Below are 19,568 nucleotides of genomic sequence, written 5' to 3' on the forward strand. Positions count from 1 at the left end.
AAATTCTGGTAGAACGGACGTCGACTTGACTTGAAAATTTTCCTTCCACGTGGTCCGGTAATGTGACGTCTCACACAGCGAACAAGCATTAAGAAGAGCATAAAGAGCATTAAGAGAGCGATTCACTCGAAACAAGGCCTTTTATCTAATTAGCCCAGGGAGGTGTGTTCTTCAGCGAGAACGGTAATTGGCTGATGATCTCCTTTAATTTGCGCAGACTATTCCAGAAACAAGCTGGGTCGCGCGTGCGAAGGTAGTCACGTGGTTTGCTATAACCTTGGCACAGTCTCGCCGATGACGTATCGCACCCCTCTGAACGACAAAAAAACTCGTTCTCGGCTCGCCACGACTTCCCAAGTGATGTGTTGCGGCTTCAAGCAGACAATAAAATTTTTGCTTTCCACTTGTTAAAATATTCGTAAGATCGCCAATTTTCACGGGGACAGTACTGGAAAAAATTCATCCATACACTGTGTACAGTGTTCAATCCTCGTATTTGGTACATCCCAATCATCATCACCATTTTCCCCTCGATGCTTGTAATGACGTTGACAGGTTCTGCATAAAGCTACATCGATTGACATCTTACTGTGTAGAGGAAGGATGCCCCAAAAATCATGCACGTAAGGGGCAGCGTATGTAGATAAAAATCCTGGTGGTAAGTATTGAATAAGATGTTTTGGCATCGAGGTTCTATGTTTATAGAACATCTTAATAACCTTACTTACTCGTGTGAGATAAATAAGATGTTGCGTATGAGCATGCGAACGGCATGGGGGAGGAGGAGGAGGAGGAGGAACGTAGCTGACCTGTGAGGCGGAGTAGAAGGAACACGGCTATATCCGATCGGAGGAGGAGGGGGAAGCTGTTATCATAACAGCTGTTACGTTTAAGAAAAGTAATGTCGTTAAGGGAATATGTCACACAATAATACGCTCACGGCGTAATTCATCTTCTATTTCTTAAATCTCTCGTACATACACTGTGTATCCAGCATCTTGATCAGCTCTTAGGAGTTGTAACCGTTCAACGAGTAAGTTACAGTACAGTACATTACAGTATCTTACACGTGCATAGGGTAACAGAGTTTTGCTAATACGTGTAAACAGTTTATGTGTAGAAAGGGGAAGTACTTGTTTTGATGCGGTATATGCTTCTGCAATGTTATCAGCAGATAAAAACTTAACGCGGTTTGATTGAAAAGAAGCGGTTAAATCTTCTTCTTTTTCTTCTACTAATGCATCTTGCTTCTCTTCTTGAGATGTTTGCACAGCTACAGAACATGTTGCTGGGTTAGAAAATAAAGTAGAATGAAAAAGCTCCGATGGAAAAGAAACGCTGTGTTCTTGTTCCTTTTCCTTATGCTTCTCCTCTTTATCTGGTGGTGTGAGATTAGTAACAGAAGTTGTAGTAAGCTGTGACGATGTTATATCGCTTCGATCACGCTTCTTTGAACAAATGTGTTTAGAATTTACATGTCGTGTGAGATTAGCACGTCTGTTGAATATAGCAGTACATTGTTTGTATACATATATTTCGAAGTTATGCTTTACAGCTTTATTTCGTTCAGGATGGTCAAGTCTTGAAAAACTCACACTACAAAGATCACACATAAACATAATAGATGTTTTACAGTTAGATATGATGTATAGTTTTACACTGCAACCAGAAAATAGCAACACCGGCAAAATAACAACTGCCTATCTATCTGTAAAACTGCGTCTAATATGGAGGAGGAGGAGGAGGAGCTATGCCCTGTCAGAGGAGGAGGAAGCTGCTATCTTTACAGCTGTTTAAGTTATGCCCTCCCACACTCGGTTTTTCGAAGCAAACGCTGGGATATACCATAACTATAGCTACGACTCGGCCTACTCGATGATACATGCATCGACTATCGTGCAAAACTTCTTCCGTTAGAGCGTGTAGCAATCGCATGTGTGTACTGCTATCTTAGCATGACCTATGTGCACGAACATAAAGCACAAAAATACCTACGTTTAAAAGCGTGTACACATCACGTATCGATGATGTACGCATCGACTATCGTACTAAACTTCTTCCGCTAGAGCGTGCGGCAATCGCATGTGTGTGTTCATAGCTTACCATAACCTATGTGCACGAACTTATCGACGTAGGCGCGGAATTTAAAATCTATGTGATTTTTGACGAGTTCTAACCACGTAGGCGTGGATTTTAAACTTCGAGTGCTGACGCAGCATACCACGTAACCGTAACGTCACGACCACGTGCTCTTGTTTGTAAACAAAGCCACGTGCTTTTATCACATCTGTCATCTTGACGGACCCTAACCTCACTTTTAAGGACAATAGAGTATCATTAACCTCACTGCTGCCATCTTTACGACGTTAAAATCATTGCTGCCACCTTGTGCACGTCGCAGCGCAGAATTTGAAAATTCATGTGCATTTTTAACACCTTACAGCTGCCATCCTTATACCACGTGGGCGCGGAATTTTAAACAGCAGAACATCGCAAACTTCAGTGCTGGCATCTTGACGGGGCTAAACCTTACTGTTGCCAGCTTAGGCATGTGGTAGCGGGCAATTTAAAATCCACGTGCTTTTTAACAAAATTCTGTTACTATAAAGGTTGTAGAGTCGTAGCCATAGTTAAGGAACATCCCAGCGTTTGCTTCGAAAAACCGAGTGTAGGAGGGCGTAACTTAAAAAGCTGTAAAGAAAGCAACTTCCTCCTCTTCCTCTCACAGCGCAGGGTGTTCCTTAAACAGCTGTAAAGATAGCAGCTTCCTCCTCCTCCTCCTCTTCCTCCATATTAGACGCAGTTTTACAGATAGATAGGCAGTTGTTATTTTTCCCGGTGTTGCTGTTTTTGGTTGCAATGTAAAACTATACATCATATCTAACTGTAAATCATCTATTATGTTTGTAGTGTGAGTTTTTCAAGACTTGACAATCTTGAACGACACAAAGCTGTAAAGCATAGCTTCGAAATATATGCATGCAAACAATGTACTGCTATATCCAACAGACGTGATGAAATGCAATGTCGTATGGCTTTTAGTGCCGGGATATCCTAGGATGGGTTCGGCACACTAGGTGCAGGTCATTCTATTTGACTCCCCTAGGCGACCTGCGCTTCGTGATGAGAATAAAATGATGAACACAACTCATACACCCGGGTGCCTTTGGAATTAACCAATTAAGGTTAAAATCTCTGATCCGGCCATGAATCGAACCCGGGAACCTCTGAAACGAAGGCCAGTACGCTGACCGTTCAGCCAACGAGTCGGACAACAGACGTGATAATCTCAAACGACATGTAAATTCTAAACACGTTTGTTTAAAGAAGCGTGATCGAAGCGATATAACATCGTCACAGCTTACTACAACTTATGTTACTAATCTCACACCACCAGATAAAAAGGAGATGCATAAGGAAAAAAAACAAGAACACAACGTTTATTTTCCATCGGAGCTTTTTCATTCTACTTTTTTTCTAACCCAGCAACATGTTCTGTAGCTGTGCAGACATCTCAAGAAGAGAAGCAAGATGCATCAGTAGAAGAAAAAGGAGAAGATTTAACCGCTTCTTTTCAATCAAACCGCGTTAAGTTTATATCTGCTGATAACATTGCAGAAGCATATACCGCATCAAAACAAGTTCTCCCCTTTTCTCCACATCAACTGTCTACACGTATTAGCAAAACTCTGTTACCTTATGCACATGTAAGATACTGTAAAGACCTTAACTTCCTCGCTGAACGGTTACAACTCCTAACAGCTGATCAAGATGCTGGATACACAGTGTATGTACGAGAGATTCAAGAAATAGAAGACGAATTACGCCGTAAGCGTATTATTGTGTAACATTTTCCCTTCCCGACACTACTTGTTTTTAATGTAACAGCTGTTAACAGCTGTTAAGATAACAGCTTCCTCCTCCTCCTCCGATCGGACATAGCCGTGTTGTTTCTCCTCCGCCTCACAGGTCAGCTACGTTCCTCCTCCTCCTCCTCCCCCACCCAGTTACTGGGGTTAGCTCAATTCCTCCTCCTACGGAATATCCATTTATCATCAACATTAGTGTGTGCTTCGACATCGTACGCTATGGAACAGAAAGAGTATAACAAAAAAAAAACTGTGAATGTGTATGCCGTTCGCATGCTCATACGCAACATCTTATTTATCTCACACGAGTAAGTAAGGTTATTAAGATATTCTATGAACATAGAACCTCGATGCCAAAACATCTTATTCAATACTTACCGCCAGGATTTTTATCTACGTACGCTGCCCCTTACGTGCATGATTTTTGGGGCAACCTTCCTATACACAGTAAGATGTCAATCGATGTAGCTTTATGCAGAACCTGTCAACGTCACTACAAGCATCGAGGGGAAAATGGTGATGATGATTGGGATGTACCAAATACGAGGATTGAACACTGTACACAGTGTACGGATGAACGTTTTCCAGTACCTGATGACGATGATTCAGAAAAGGAATAACAACAAGGTAAGAAGCGCATTATCTTCTTTGTAAAGCGTAACATACTTAGTATAATATATTTCTAAATGTTTTGTTTAATTTGAATGTTGCAGGAGGCATTTCGGAAGCATGCTACCTCTTCGCAAAACGTTGTTAAGAAGCACAGCAACCTAGTCAGCATCAAAACGAACACTGATGTAGCACATTGTAAATAAATATTTGATTGCATTCAAAATGTTTTATTTTTTGCATTCCATTGCCTCCTTACATTTACTCATTTTTAAGGAAACGATCAAGTCTAAACATGCACAACTATGATGACGTCATCGCTGCAGCACGTGCTCACTCTAGCCTTCGCGATGCATGTTTAAACTTGTACGATAGAGAGATATGCCTTAACAGAGGAGAAGGCCACAACAGCCTATGTATAGCCGCCATCTTGTGTAGTAGCCTCTGAGCTAGCTTTCCTCATAACAGCAGCCGCCGTCTTGCGCAGTAGCCTCTGTGCAATCACCCACAGCTGGCATCTCTAACAGCACCTTGGTTTAAAAAACTAAGATAATAGTATGTTGAGAAGGGCAGCTCGGTAAGTATGTTGAGAAGGGCAGCTTGCTTGCTTGTTCTGTTAAATTCCACGCTATAAAATTTACTTCCGTCAAGATAGTAGTAGTAAGCCATGCGCATCTAGTTAAAGATGGCGGCTGACAGCTGTCAAAAAAGCACGTAGAAATCGCTCGCCACCACATTTCAGAGGTAGTAGCTAAAGATGGCAGCACGGTGCTCTGTTGATTAATGATTGCAACTTGTCAAAAATGCATGTAGAAATAGTCGCCACCACATTTCAAGTGTATTAGCTAAAGATGGCAGCACGATTCTCTATTGATTAAGGATGGCAGCTGTCAAGAAAGGCATGTAGAAATTGCCGCCACCACATTTCAAAGATATTAGCTGAATATGGCAACACGATGCTCTGTTGATCAAAGATGGTCGCTGTCAAAAAGCATGTGGCTTTAAAGTGCACGTGGAATTTCAAATTGCCAACCACCACGTGCTTAAGGCAATAGCCGTAAATATAGCAGCACGGTGCTCTGTTGATTAGAGGTGGCCGCTGTCAGCGCCATCTTGAGCAATTAGATAGCCGCCATCGTGCGCAAGCGTCCCTAGGGCGTCTAATAAGAGCGGCATCCATCTTGTGCAAGTGCCCTTAAGCCATCTCATAAGAACCTATGTATAACCGCCATCTTGTAGAATTAGATAGCCGCCATCTTGCGCAAGCGTCCCTAGGGTGTCCCATAATAGTCTATATATAGCAGTCGTCTTGCGGCCACAACCTTGCGCAAGCACCATTAAGGCGTCTCATAAGGAGGCGTGTATAGCCGCCATCTTGTGGAATTGGCGTCGGGAAGGGCATCCGGCCGTAAAACGGAGGTTAGGACCTTCCATGAGGTTAGGCTTGCTGTCTTGCACGTAAAAAGTTAGGTTAAGCCCCTCCAAGGTAGCGGATGTAAGGTTAAGCTCGGTCTCTTAGGCGTCAGGAAGGGCATCCGGCCGTAACACTGAGGTTAGGCCCCTCCATGAGGTTAGGCTAGCTCTCCTACGCATAAAATGTTAGGTTAAGCCCCTCCAAGATGGCGGATGTGAGGTTAGCCTCGCGCTCTTAGCCAGCGCATTCAATGCGGCGGAGCCCTCTCCCGAGAGCGTGTGGTAGCGGTGGCCTCTGCAGAGGGGCCTACGGTGGCGATGGCGGTGGAGCCCCCTCCCGAGGGCTGGAGGCGGAGGCTGCTGCCGAACCCGCAACTTATACTACTAGCCGAGTTCAAGTCCCTGGACTTCAGTCTTAATTTATGTCCTATATGGCGTGTGCGCCCCAGTAATACAAACTTCACAAGAACACAAGCACACATTTGTAATTGGATGGTATTCCTTTTTCCCTGAATGAAGGGTACCTCACACTAACAAAAGTTGTTTATTCCTTTACTTTCAGTTGGTCTTAGCGCAATCAATATCCAGGTTCCTTGTGTATTGCTCCCCTTCAACTCTCAAGTTTCAAGTATTTCGAAACTACTTCAGCTTGAAGCATTCTTTCTTTAATGAACTTGAAGATGCCTTCAACCAATTCAATGTTATATTGTCATAATGTACCCTTGTTGATCGATATACTGAGACAAAATTGTCGCTGTTTGGCAAAAGGTCATATCCCACAACACTCTTCGTATCCATTATTTTCCTGAAGACATGTCACGCCTCCCAGCCACATATGGATATTTAGTCCATCAGAACAATTTTCATTATTTTAATTTTCGTATGCTAACGCGTAAATGAAAATTTACCTTAAGTATATTACACTATAGGAGTGAGTAAATATGTCGTGCAAACATACGTTCCTAGAGTCGGTACGTTAAAGTTCATTTAATTTCCTTAACACGTAATCATAGGAAAATAAACACAACTAATATTGTTCTGATGGACTAAATAGTCATATGTGGCTGGGAAGCGTGACCAGTCTTAAGGAAAATTATGGATACGAAGAGCATTGGGAGATATGCCCTTTTCCCGAACAGGGACGATATAATCTCTGCTCATTATTTTGGCTATATCTAAGGTATATTTAGCCATTCACTACCCGAAGGAGCTGAAATAGGAAATAACTGTTTCCTCTTGTTGAGACTAAAATTATTAAAACTATTACCACAAAGGTGACTGATAGAAATGTGTTCAACAAAATTAGCGTAAATACATACAAACAAATATAGTTTCCTTTTAGCCAATGTCAGTGTGAATAACGGCAAGAATCGTTAAAACTTCTTCACTGTATTCCAGTACTTTATATTCTTGTGAATAACAGCGTACAGAGTCCAAGTAAGGGAAGTGTACCATCACCAAGTATGTTTCTGACAACCTATTAAAGGCATCACCTCTTCCTCTGTTGGCTGAAGATATGAAAGTTATAGGATGAATTTAGTTATATCATTTACAATTAGGTTTATACTCTCATCACCTGTGTATCAGTCATCACACACTGATCTACGTAATCCACTAACTCCTACTCGAGTGAGACGTGCTTCATTAACCACCATACAGTTGACACCGTGATTGGATTTACAAAAACCGTAAATTTTGAAAGAAAGACTGTTCGAGTGAAGTGTAATAACTTCTTGCATGGTGTCTACATGTACTTCGCAATGACGAAATGTCTCCAAATATAAAACGGGACGAATAGTTCCTGGCAAGCTGTGTTTGGCTGTCAATCACGGTACGGCCAATGATACGTAAGCACTCGTCCTTTCTCCATCTCTGTCGACTGCGGTACGTTACAGTTAGAAAAAGATAATATCGCTGTTAATCGTATTTTCACAAAACAGAAAATTGATGATTTAGCCTTTCGGCTCGAGGAACTGAACCAGAAATCAGTAGTCCAGCAGACGATCTTACATAAGACGTCGGCGTGGATAGTCATAAAGTTGCATAAGCTCACTCTGCACAAATTATATATCTGAAGGAACTTCCAGTCTCAGTTCTGGGGCTGTATTTTGCAACTGCATGTTAGTACTGTCAATGCACTACTTGACATTTATTTCGGATGAGACTTATTTCACCTCAGAGCTTGTGTTACCGCTCAAGACGGTCGACATTCAAATTCAGAAAACCAGACGCCGTCTTCAATTGCTGACACATGACTTAAAACGAAATGTTCATCGTATGATCAGTTCCTTTAGAAATATTGAGCCCAATTTCTTGTATAAAATTTTAACTTATCGTAGAAGGAACACCCTACAGTTATTTTCCACAGAACAGAATTGTACCTCGTGGCTCGTCGCCCGCTGGATCATCTGACTTGAGCCTGTGTTGTGATGTTTGGGACATCACTGCATGTATTAAATTATTGAACTATATAATTAATTGATAAGATGTATACATTTAATCACAGGTAGGTCATTTTTAAATTAATATGTATATATATATATATAGGGTTTTAATCATCCATTTCACATAATCATTTAATTTCTTTGTATCGCGGCTATAGCGTATTCTGAACGAACAACTTATTGTGTACAATATTTCAACATCATTCGTATTAATAGCTTGCAGTAAATTTTCCAATAGCCGTAGTGAGGTGACCAGAGTCAGCAGGCTAATTTCAGCCCATTACCAGGAAATGTACGTCATCAAGCTTACGAGAGACAGGACCCCTTCCAAACTCTGAGGAGACAGTTGAAACATTATGAACGCCTACTTTTCGAAGTTCGCTACTTGACGCTTTATTTCCTCGGGAACGTTCAGCCTATGTGAATGGACGTAATGAAGCAACGCGATGGATTCACAGCAATACATAGGAGAAGGGATGAGACCTCGAATCTTACTGGACCACGTGATATGGTTGATGGAGGGAGATTTTGACGGCTATATGCTCGGTGACAAGAGCTGGAGAGGAGACTCGTATTCACATTTAGATTCAGATTCAGACTGACACACGTACTCGAGTTAAGTTTTTGTAGTCGTTTTTGGATTTACTACAATGGTCACAAGTTCGACCGTCGGTTCGCAGTACTGAACGGTGGCAGAGTAAGAAGTCACAAATTTTATCAATGTTTTATTCTTCAAGTCGAATATGACCTGGTGGTCTACACACTAAGACTTAATCTAGAGTTGTGAGCCCTGATACATATGTGGAGGTTGCTTTTATACTAAGATAACTTTTACTTATCATTAACAAGTATGACAGAAATATCATTAGAGCGGATGTTGGTTTAGGTCAACAGTGCCGCTGGCTTCAGCATGACATACGTAAGATAAGGGACAAACAGTCAATAAGAGGAAGTAGTTGTTGCCTTAAGCGATAAATACATTAGTTGGCGGCAGCTTTCCTCGGGAACATGATAGCAATAAGTAACTATTTAAACTTTTAGAAACACATTAGTCACATTAGCAGGCGGTAGCCTTCCTTGTGTCTTGGGACATGATAACATTAATCATCTATTTACAGTCTTAAGGTCGGAACAACACATTCCTAGTGTCCTGCGACACGAAAATATTAATTATCTATTTACAGTTTAAAATTGATATCTGGTTTCCTCGAGCGGTCTTGAGTGAATATGACTTCCCGTCTCGGAAACTGTAGGCAGGGAACATAACTCCTCCCCCCTTAGATTATCGTTACTGACCTCAGTAACCTCTAACTTTCTTGTTTTACATTTTTCGTACAATTTTTCACATATTTGATACAATCTTTTTCTACTTACTAATATTACAATACATAGTACAATACAAATAATTATTCCATTAATTGGAGTAAATTCTTTTACAACATCATACTTTGGAGTAATTGGTTTTAAATCTAGTTTCAGTTCATTTGCATCGAGATGCGAATATATGAAGTTTACTTCATGTTTTATATAGAGTTCTTTTTGCACATACAAAAGAGGAAATTGCTTAAAGTAATTCGTTGGTTTTGGTTCCAACGTGATTCCCATAGTGGAAATTGGACATGAGTCATTTGAATACACAATATTTGGTCCTGTAATTCGTATAGTCTTTTGGTTATTATCACACGTTTGTAACAGTGTCTCTTGATTAGCACTAAAGAAAAGGAGACGCTCACTATTTAGCGCTTGAAATATTTGCACATTATTTTTAACACTAGCAAATTCACATTCAGTAGTTTTAGTTAAATTACAAGGTGTTACTCTTATCGTATAATGGATACACACATAAGTTTGTGTTCCTTTAATACATGGTATAGTAGACCATTTTGATGTGGGTCCTTGTAAATAATATTTTTCAGAGGGAATAAATACAATATTATCAACAGTAGGTACAGGGTAAATCTGATACAATTGATAATTATTTCCATCTGTAATAGGTACAGAAAGGATTACAATTAATTCTGTATCCAACATTATGGTTTGGGTTTTTGTGAATTTTAAATTTTCATACAGGTGATAAGGATCAGCATGTATTAGGGATTTTGTAGGATAAATAGAATACAAATGTTTTACAATATTTCGTACATCTTCTTGAGAAAACAGTTCCACATTGGTTATGTCATTGAAGGAAAGGCTGATGGTGTCTTCCAATGTCTTGATGATTCTTCTTAATTTGTTCACACACATTAACACGTATTGGTGACGTTCCAATGTGCTTATTTTGAAATCTGCCTTCTCTAAATTATCTTTAATTATACCCAGATTGAGGTTGACATGGTTCATTTCTTTATAAAATTTATTAGCAATAGAGTTACTAAATGATACTAGACTATTAATGTGTTGCATTTCTTTAATATTTCCTTGTCTTAATGATTTAATTTGCTTTTGTAAATTATCTAAATCATCTTGATCTAAATTACCTGAGATAAATTTAATTACTTTACCTAGGCCGTTAATGAGTCCACGTTTATTTCTGTATTTTATAGGTAGAAGTTTATTTAGCTCATCCTGCGTATCTTTCAGTGTATTAATCAATTCTTGAGATAGATATGGGAAAGTATTATTAGAATACGTTATAAGAGATGAAGCTGCATTTTGAGTATTAATGTAAGATTGGAATAAATTAGTTAGGTTGAAATGAAACATGAATTTGTGATAATTATTAATTATTACCGCAGGTCCAAGTGAATCTGCGTAGAAACCCTGGGTTTTTATTTTTCTGACGTTAATTGAGCCATATCCTGAGAGGAATCTGGAAGAGAAGAGATTTTTCTCTTAGGTTTTATGTCTCTAAAATTTCTGACATGCACTTTTCCATTTTTCATTGTACAGTGTACTTTATTACCTTCTATTTTAGTTATGATACCTTCATTGTACAGATTCTTTGACTTTTTATTTCTAGTCAATGGATTTGCTACGTAAACAGTTTCTCCGATTTTGTAGGAGTGTTCGAAGGTAGGATTGTTTGGTTTGGGATTCTTTTCATTTAGGATTCGAAATTGGTCACTTTGTCTTTGAATGTATTCATTGATTTTTGGCGTGGGAGAAAAAATGTGATCTAATACATCGTAGTAGGGTCCATAGAGTATATTAAAAGGTGGTCTTTTGGTTGTCGAGTGTACTGAAGAGTTGTAGTTTATGATGATGTTCACTAAGAGTTCGGATATAGGAGAGAACTTGTCATTGTCTCTTGAAATGCGTAATTTTTCAAGCAGTGTAGAATTGAACCTCTCTACAGGAGAGTTAGATGAGGAGTTCAATGGAGTGGTTGCATGATACTCGATGTTTGAGGCTTTACAGTATTCTTTTATAATATTGTTTTCAAATTCTCCGCCTTGATCGTGCGTGATCTTTTTTGGCAGGCCATGGTGTGAGAAGTAAAGTTGTAACTTATTTAATACAGCAAGAGCTGTGCCATCTGACAATATATAGGCTTGGCCGTATTTGGAGAATACGTCTAGTATTGTCAAAATCCGTATTTGCTCAAAATGGAATGTATCTATGTGGACTTGAGCGAAAGGGTGGTCTGCTGTTATCGGTCCTTGGTTCTCAACCCGGTTGGGATGTCTTTCATACTTATTTCGCTGACATAGATTACACTGATTGATCAAGTTTCGAACTTGTTCTCTTAAGTGAGGCCAGTAGTACTTGGTTTGCAAGTGATCTATGGTCTCTGAGGTTCCATTGTGATTAATTGAGTGGTATTGCAAAATTAAATGCTTTTGTTTTTCGGAGTTTTCTACGTCTTCTAACAATTTTGATGCTCTGATAATTATGAGTTCAGAGGTGAACAGTTTCTGGCAAGTTCTAATGAAGGGAATTTCTAAAGTTATATCATCAAAGAAAACAGCATACTTGTTTGAAGTTATTATTACCTTTAGTAGGAGATCTTTCAAATCTTGGTAAAGGTTTGTTTTTGTGACTATCATGTAATGTCGTGTGTTCTTTCTGAATAGTGTCTGTTTAATTAATTTGGGAGAGTTTCCATATTTTACAATGATTTGATTGCGGTTTTGATTTAAGTTCCTTTCGGAAGCTTTTAACGTGAAAATGGGATCCTCCTGGTTAGAGTGTACAGTTTGGTTATCAAGGTCATCCTGATATCCGTCATTTTCAGCTATAGCTAAATTAGAGTCTGTTTCTTCGTTTGCGTTTATCTCAATTCGAGACAAGGCAACCGCGACATAGTTGGTTTTTCCTTTTACATAATTTATATCGAAATCAAATTCTTCTAGTTTGATTTTCCAGCGATACAGTCTCGAACTCGGGTCTTTCAAAGTGAAGAGCCACTGTAGTGGTCTGTGGTCACTTTCTACTTGGAAATGCCTTCCATATAAGTAGGGCTTGAAATGTTTGCAACTATCTACTACGGCGAGTAATTCTCTTTCGATAGTTGAATATTTTCGTTCGGTTGGGTTTAGTGTCCGTGAATAGTAAGCAATAGGATGTCCCTTTTGTGAAAGAACGCTTCCAATTGCGAAGTCTGAACTATCAGTTGTCAGAGTGAAAGACTCATTAAAATCTGGATAGCTTAGGACAGGGGCATTTATTAGAAGGGTCTTGAGTGTTTTAAACGCATTCTGATATTCAGAATCCTCTGTATCAATTTTGGCTCCCTTCTTTAAATATCGTGTTATAGGTTGTGCAATTTTCGCAAAGTTCTGAATAAATCTTCTATAAAAACCAGCCAATCCGAGAAATTGCTTAATCTCTTTGGCGGTCTTGGGGACGGGATATTCTTTGACTGCTTTAATTTTGTCTGGATTCGGTTTGATTCCAGTTTGTGTCACAATGTGACCCAAAAAGGCTAATTCCTTATGAAGGAATTCAGACTTGTCCAATTGTACCTTCAGATTGATTTCTCTATCTGTTATGAAATTGGTTTCTAGTGGTTGAATATCCACGTTTTCAATGGGTTCGATCAATATAGGCTCTTTGAAATTTAATTTTTGATGCGTCTTACTTGGGTAAGGTACTTGGTAATCCTTCGCACTCAGGGTTGCGTCAGGAGAGTGAGCTCCATTATGCTCAAACTGAGGAATATATATATCTCCCTGTTTAATGTTATTTGAGATGAAATGTGGTTCTTCGGCAGGCTGTGTGAGTTTCTGCTCGGCAGGCCAGTGAAAATGGAGTGGTATTTCTTGTCCTGATAGAATAAGCTTATTAGTACTGTAGTCTATCTTTGCGCCTAGTCTGGCGAAATCTGCGGTACCAATTAAAGCATCGAAATATTTATGCCATTTCATTACTCTAAATTTTACTGGAGAGTCAATATTGTATTCAGAAAAATAGGAAAGCTTACATTATCATTGCCTATTGTTTGGGCATGAACTGACTGAATACAAAATGGTTCCTTAAATAAATGATCAGCAAAACATGCGAATGCTACGCTTGGATTCATGATAGAATTACACGCTCCACTATCAACTAGGATTTTAAGTCCGTGCAAACTAATAAATGGTAGTTGAGGTGCATTATAGATATTGTTTAGGTCTTCGACCGTGACGGCTGGGTAAAAATTGTGGTCCTCAGCTTCTGATTCTAAACATGAATCGTAGATGTAATGGAAATCTTGTTCCAATTCTTCGGCATGTGGGGTTTCAAGCTGACAGTTTTCGAATTCTGTGTGCTGAGAATTCTCTGTCAATTCCGCGTGAGAATTTAAGTTACCTCTGATTGTCGAGACACCTGACATGGGTCTTGGAAGATTTCGATCTGACGGAGCGAAACGTCTTCCAATATTATTCGGAGTAGGGTAAGGACGATTTGTCGGCTGTGATGGCCTCATGGGTATTGTGTTCCTTTGTTGCGTGATTTGTGGTGGTGTATTGGACGAGACAAAGTTGGTCCGATTGTTGGGTTGACTTTGTATGTTCTGTGGTACTGGATTATGCGTATTATGCATAATTTGAGGAACTGACCTCGGTAAGAAATTCTGAGGTGTGAATGGATTGTGATTTGTATTAATGTGGTTGTTAGGCATGTGTTTGGGAACAGGTTTGTGGAGAAATTGTTTATGTCCTCCTCTTAATTGATCCATATAGCTCTCATGTGCTCTATCATTATCATATGATCTGCAAATTCTAAGTGCATGACTTAAATCTGGGACATGAGCGTAACGTAAGAATGCTCGGTACGGTTCTAATATTCCGGCTTTAAATGTGCTCAGACCTAGCTCCTCTATTTCTCTCAACTTCAAGTCTAGAACCTGATCTCTATAGTTGAGTTTACACAGGCTCTTATATCTAAGAATTAGTGCTTCTAATCGTTCGTGGTAATTGGTGTAAGTTTCGTTATGCTTTTGGAAACAGTTAGAAATTTCTTGGAGCAGAAGTCGCTCGTTTCTAACATTTCCGTATTTTGAGACAAGCTTTTCTTTGAATCTGTCATAGTTAGTATTAGCATCTAAGTCTAATATACTTCTCGCTTCTCCTTTGAGTTTTGATTTCACTACATTAAATAGGAAATCGTTAATTAAGTCCGCATGAGGGACTGTTGCTACTCTTCTGAAATTATTCAGAAATGAGTCGCACCTAGCAATAAAATAATCTAGGCTACAAGAAGAGGTGCCATCAAATTCTGGCAATAATTGTATGTGGGCATATTCAAATTTTGAGAGTAATTCTCCTTCCATTTCTTAGGTTAAAAAAAATTTGTTTTGCCGTAAATACAATTATTTAATTAATTAACTAATGTAATTGATTGTGAAGAGTAACGTATCTGTTTGATCCTACTAATTCACATTCAATTAAAAATAAATATATAAGTAGTTAGTAATTCATTGGTTTAATTCAATTGACTTTTGAAAAAGCAACGCATCTATTCGATCTCACTAATTCTCATTTCAACTGAAAGGAAATATGCTTATTTATATTTTTGTAAAGTTTAATTCAATTTGATATTGAAAAAGCAGCGCATCTATTCGATCCCACTAATTCTCCATCTAATTGAAGGGAAATATGCTTATTTAGTTGTTAGTAATGTTTTAATTCAATTTGATATTGAAAAAGCAGCGCATTTATTCAATCCCACTAATTTCGCCATCTAATTGAAAGGAAAATATGCTTATTTAGGGTTTGAATAATTATATTATTCTTTTTACTTAAACTAATTGAACTAAAAAAAATGAACCAGGCTATTCTGAACTTGGGCTCACAGAATAATATTTCTAAAGTGAAGGCGGCAGTTTACCGTTGGCACTTAAAGTGAAGGCGGCTGTTTTACCGTTAGCACGTATTTAGAAATAGCACATTGAAAAAATTTGTTGATATTCACTTACAGGCTTGAAAAGATGAACAGCAATTTCAGCATCCTCGGTCTGCAGTGGATAGTCGGCGGCTTCCCCTCTGGTAGTCAGTTGCGGCAGTTTTGACGGATAGGCAGCTGGCGGATCGGCAGGCGGGCAGCAGCAAAGTCCAACTAGTGTGGTCAAAGCCGAAAGCCTCTCGTAGAAGTTGTCGCTCACCTCCAATCTGCTCTGTAGTCGATCTGGCTAGGATAGACGGCTTGCCTATCCCGGAGCGGGCCCCCAGTTAAGTTTTTGTAGTCGTTTTTGGATTTACTACAATGGTCACAAGTTCGACCGTCGGTTCGCAGTACTGACTGGTGGCAGAGTAAGAAGTCACAAATTTTATCAATGTTTTATTCTTCAAGTCGAATATGACCTGGTGGTCTACACACTAAGACTTAATCTAGAGTTGTGAGCCCTGATACATATGTGGAGGTTGCTTTTATACTAAGATAACTTTTACTTATCATTAACAAGTATGACAGAAATATCATTAGAGCGGATGTTGGTTTAGGTCAACAGTGCCGCTGGCTTCAGCATGACATACGTAAGATAAGGGACAAACAGTCAATAAGAGGAAGTAGTTGTTGCCTTAAGCGATAAATACATTAGTTGGCGGCAGCTTTCCTCGGGAACATGATAGCAATAAGTAACTATTTACACTTTTAGAAACACATTAGTCACATTAGCAGGCGGTAGCCTTCCTTGTGTCTTGGGACATGATAACATTAATCATCTATTTACAGTCTTAAGGTCGGAACAACACATTCCTAGTGTCCTGCGACACGAAAATATTAATTATCTATTTACAGTTTAAAATTGATATCTGGTTTCCTCGAGCGGTCTTGAGTGAATATGACTTCCCGTCTCGGAAACTGTAGGCAGGGAACATAACTCTCGTACTCTTGGAAGACACTCTTACGACGATTCTACGTCTGCACATCGGAGAAGATTTTAACTCAGTTCACTTCGCATCTGAGTAGTATACTACTCAAGAGTTACTCTCATTGGGACCTGTTTTATCAATGACGAGAGGTAAAGTCCGGTTTTGACTAGTTCAGGGCAGGAGAGCTTTTGTTACGAATTTAGTTACGCTGCTGTTCCGTAATACGGAAGAATACAAAGGTATTCTCTCCATAAACATAACCCATGGTGGTTTTGCTTTTAAAATTAGGACTCATTACGACTTAATGTAAGAAGTACAGTAGGAAGTGTTAAAGGCTGGAGAGACATAGTACAGCTAGTGTACTCTGCATAAAGCAGAAGTAGGACTGGAATCCACAAGAGATGACGCCGCCTGTACGAGAGATCCATCAATCATAAGCTTCCACATAACAGAGTCTACAAATGGTGAGCTAATGGCATAAATTACTGCAAGTCTTAGCGCAACAGTTGATTTTCTTAGAGTTTATTTCATTCAATTTTTATTTTGCTTCCATAAGTTCAGATTCCGTTAATACGGCGTTACGTCACGTTTTCAATCCTAATAAATAGCTGTTTTAATTTTTATTTTCTTAAATTATTATTAATGATCCTTAAATTCCAAGTTAGTGTACTTAATGGATAGTGTTCCGTCACCTCACCCCTGGGAGTTTTTAGAGTCTCATTACTTGTTATTATTGTTATTAATTATCAACTCTCGTTTTCAAGCCATAAGCTTGAAGGCTGGCGCCCATAGAATATTGTTTATCGAGAAACAATGAGATATCATTTATTTATATTAATATTAAGGTGACCTGCCTCATAATTTTGTCACACATCTGTGGGCAGTGTGGATACGTCACAGTGTGTCCTTCTTCAGGATAATATTAAGGACATACTGTATGAATGAAATCTTCCTACTCGAAGAAGATGAAAACGAGATCTGCAAAAGTAGGATGTCCATTGAGAGTGGTGAAATCCATAGTGTTTAACGAATTCTTTTGAAAGGAATAAAAATGAGCATACGAGAAAGAGTTCGACATTTGGACATGCTTTGTAAAACGAACGCATGAATTGTGTAATAGTTACGTTTTATACGTTTTGATTTCTTATGACGATGCGTAGTTATTGTAACGCATAATTGTGGCAGACAGTGAAAATTTTGTGCGAAGCTGACCGCGGGTAGTTTGCTTTTAACATTTTTCTTTTAAAATTGGATTTACGTCGCACCGACAGAGGTTTTATGGCGACGATGGAACAAGAAATGGCTAGGAGTGGGAAGGAAGCGGCCGTGGCTTTAATTAAGGTACAGCCCCAGCATTTGAGTATTTTGACAATGGAAAATTACGGAAAACCGTATTCAAGGCTGCCTACAGTGGGGTTCGAACTCACCATCTCCCGAATGCAAGTTCACAGATTCACGTCCCTAACCGCAGAGCCAACTCGCCCGGTGAGTGCTAGATCAGTCCACGTGTGAACTGAAGCGTTATTTTACTTCAAATATGCTTTTAAAATGTACAAATTATTCATAATAAGATTAATGTTTCTCAGATTCCCACACACGTAGCAGTTCTTGGAATTTAACGAGTATCATGCAGAAATAACTTTATGAGTGATAATTAGATCCATTTCTTACAGCTAAGTTAAAAATAAATTATAAGTCATCAAACGTAATTATCTGAGTCATCAGCTTCCAGTTGTGATATAAGGTACTTTGTTTGGTATTCCTATACTCCAAAGTGGACATTTGTTGCAACGGAAATTTTATTTAATATTGCCATTAGGTATAACCGCTAATTACCTTTATTGATGACGAGGTATCCAATTTTTATCCCGAAAGATATTCAGTAATGTGGTAGTAAACTGTACTATATTTCGATCTTGCATTTCAGACACACGAAATGAGCACTTTAGCAGCTGCTCACACAGCTGGCTATATTTCAGCTGGTAGAGTAACGGCTGTAATACATTCAACATAGTTTATAGTGCTCGGTTAACTTCACTTCTTAATTCACTCTCCAATGAGAAAAGCGGTGGAGATTTAAGTCTAAGACACTGTACAGGCAAACAGCAATTCGAGACAAAGTTGTAAAACTTCAACTCTTCTCCGACTGGCATACTCTAGATGAATCCTCCAGTATATTACCCACTTATTTCAAAATTACGCTACGTTTAGGGAGGTCGTATCAACTTAATGTAAACCATCAATGCTACAGAAAATCCTAGTTAAAAAATTAGAAAACTTGTATTGTATTTTAAAGAAAAGCGACGACTCCGCTGTCGGCAGCCCTGAGGATGTTTCTTTTTTGTTCTCCCTTTTCCACTCCAGACAAATGCTGCAGCTGCACCTTAACCCTTATGTGCGCATTTTATTATTTCTTTCAAATAATATGGTTTATCATTACAAACGTAATACATTATTATCGGAAAATATTTATGTCAAATTAAATATTTTATTTATTTAGTTGGATCAGTCAAAGAATAGGAGTATTTAATGCTTTACGTAATGGTATATGCAAAGATGTACTATTACTGTAGCTACTGCCACATTTAAATCCTAGGGATGCCCCTGCTCACGAATTCTCTGTGCTAAATAACGATTTAACTGTATTATCTTAGCTATTTAAAGTTTACACCACTCCAACTGATTAGCAGAAAAAGCATAAAATAAAAGATTGTTCACTTTTTGCTACACTAGCGAAACTTAGCGAGTTCGTCTGCAAGTGGAGGTAAATGCGCACTTGTAAACTCGTAACTAAGATATAACAAGCAAGTAAATTATCATTTTCACAAATGCAATGCTGTGCATTTAAGGGTTAATTACGGCCATGGTCGCTTCCCTCACGATACTGGCCCTTTCCTACACGACCTTCGTCGTAAGATCTATCTGTGTCGGTGCGACGTAAAACAAAGTGTAAAAAATGCAACTAAGTCTAGGACTGCTGAATTAAACACTTTGTATAG

This window comes from Anabrus simplex, chromosome 2 (assembly GCF_040414725.1).
Source record: "Anabrus simplex isolate iqAnaSimp1 chromosome 2, ASM4041472v1, whole genome shotgun sequence".
NCBI lineage: Eukaryota > Metazoa > Arthropoda > Insecta > Orthoptera > Tettigoniidae > Anabrus > Anabrus simplex.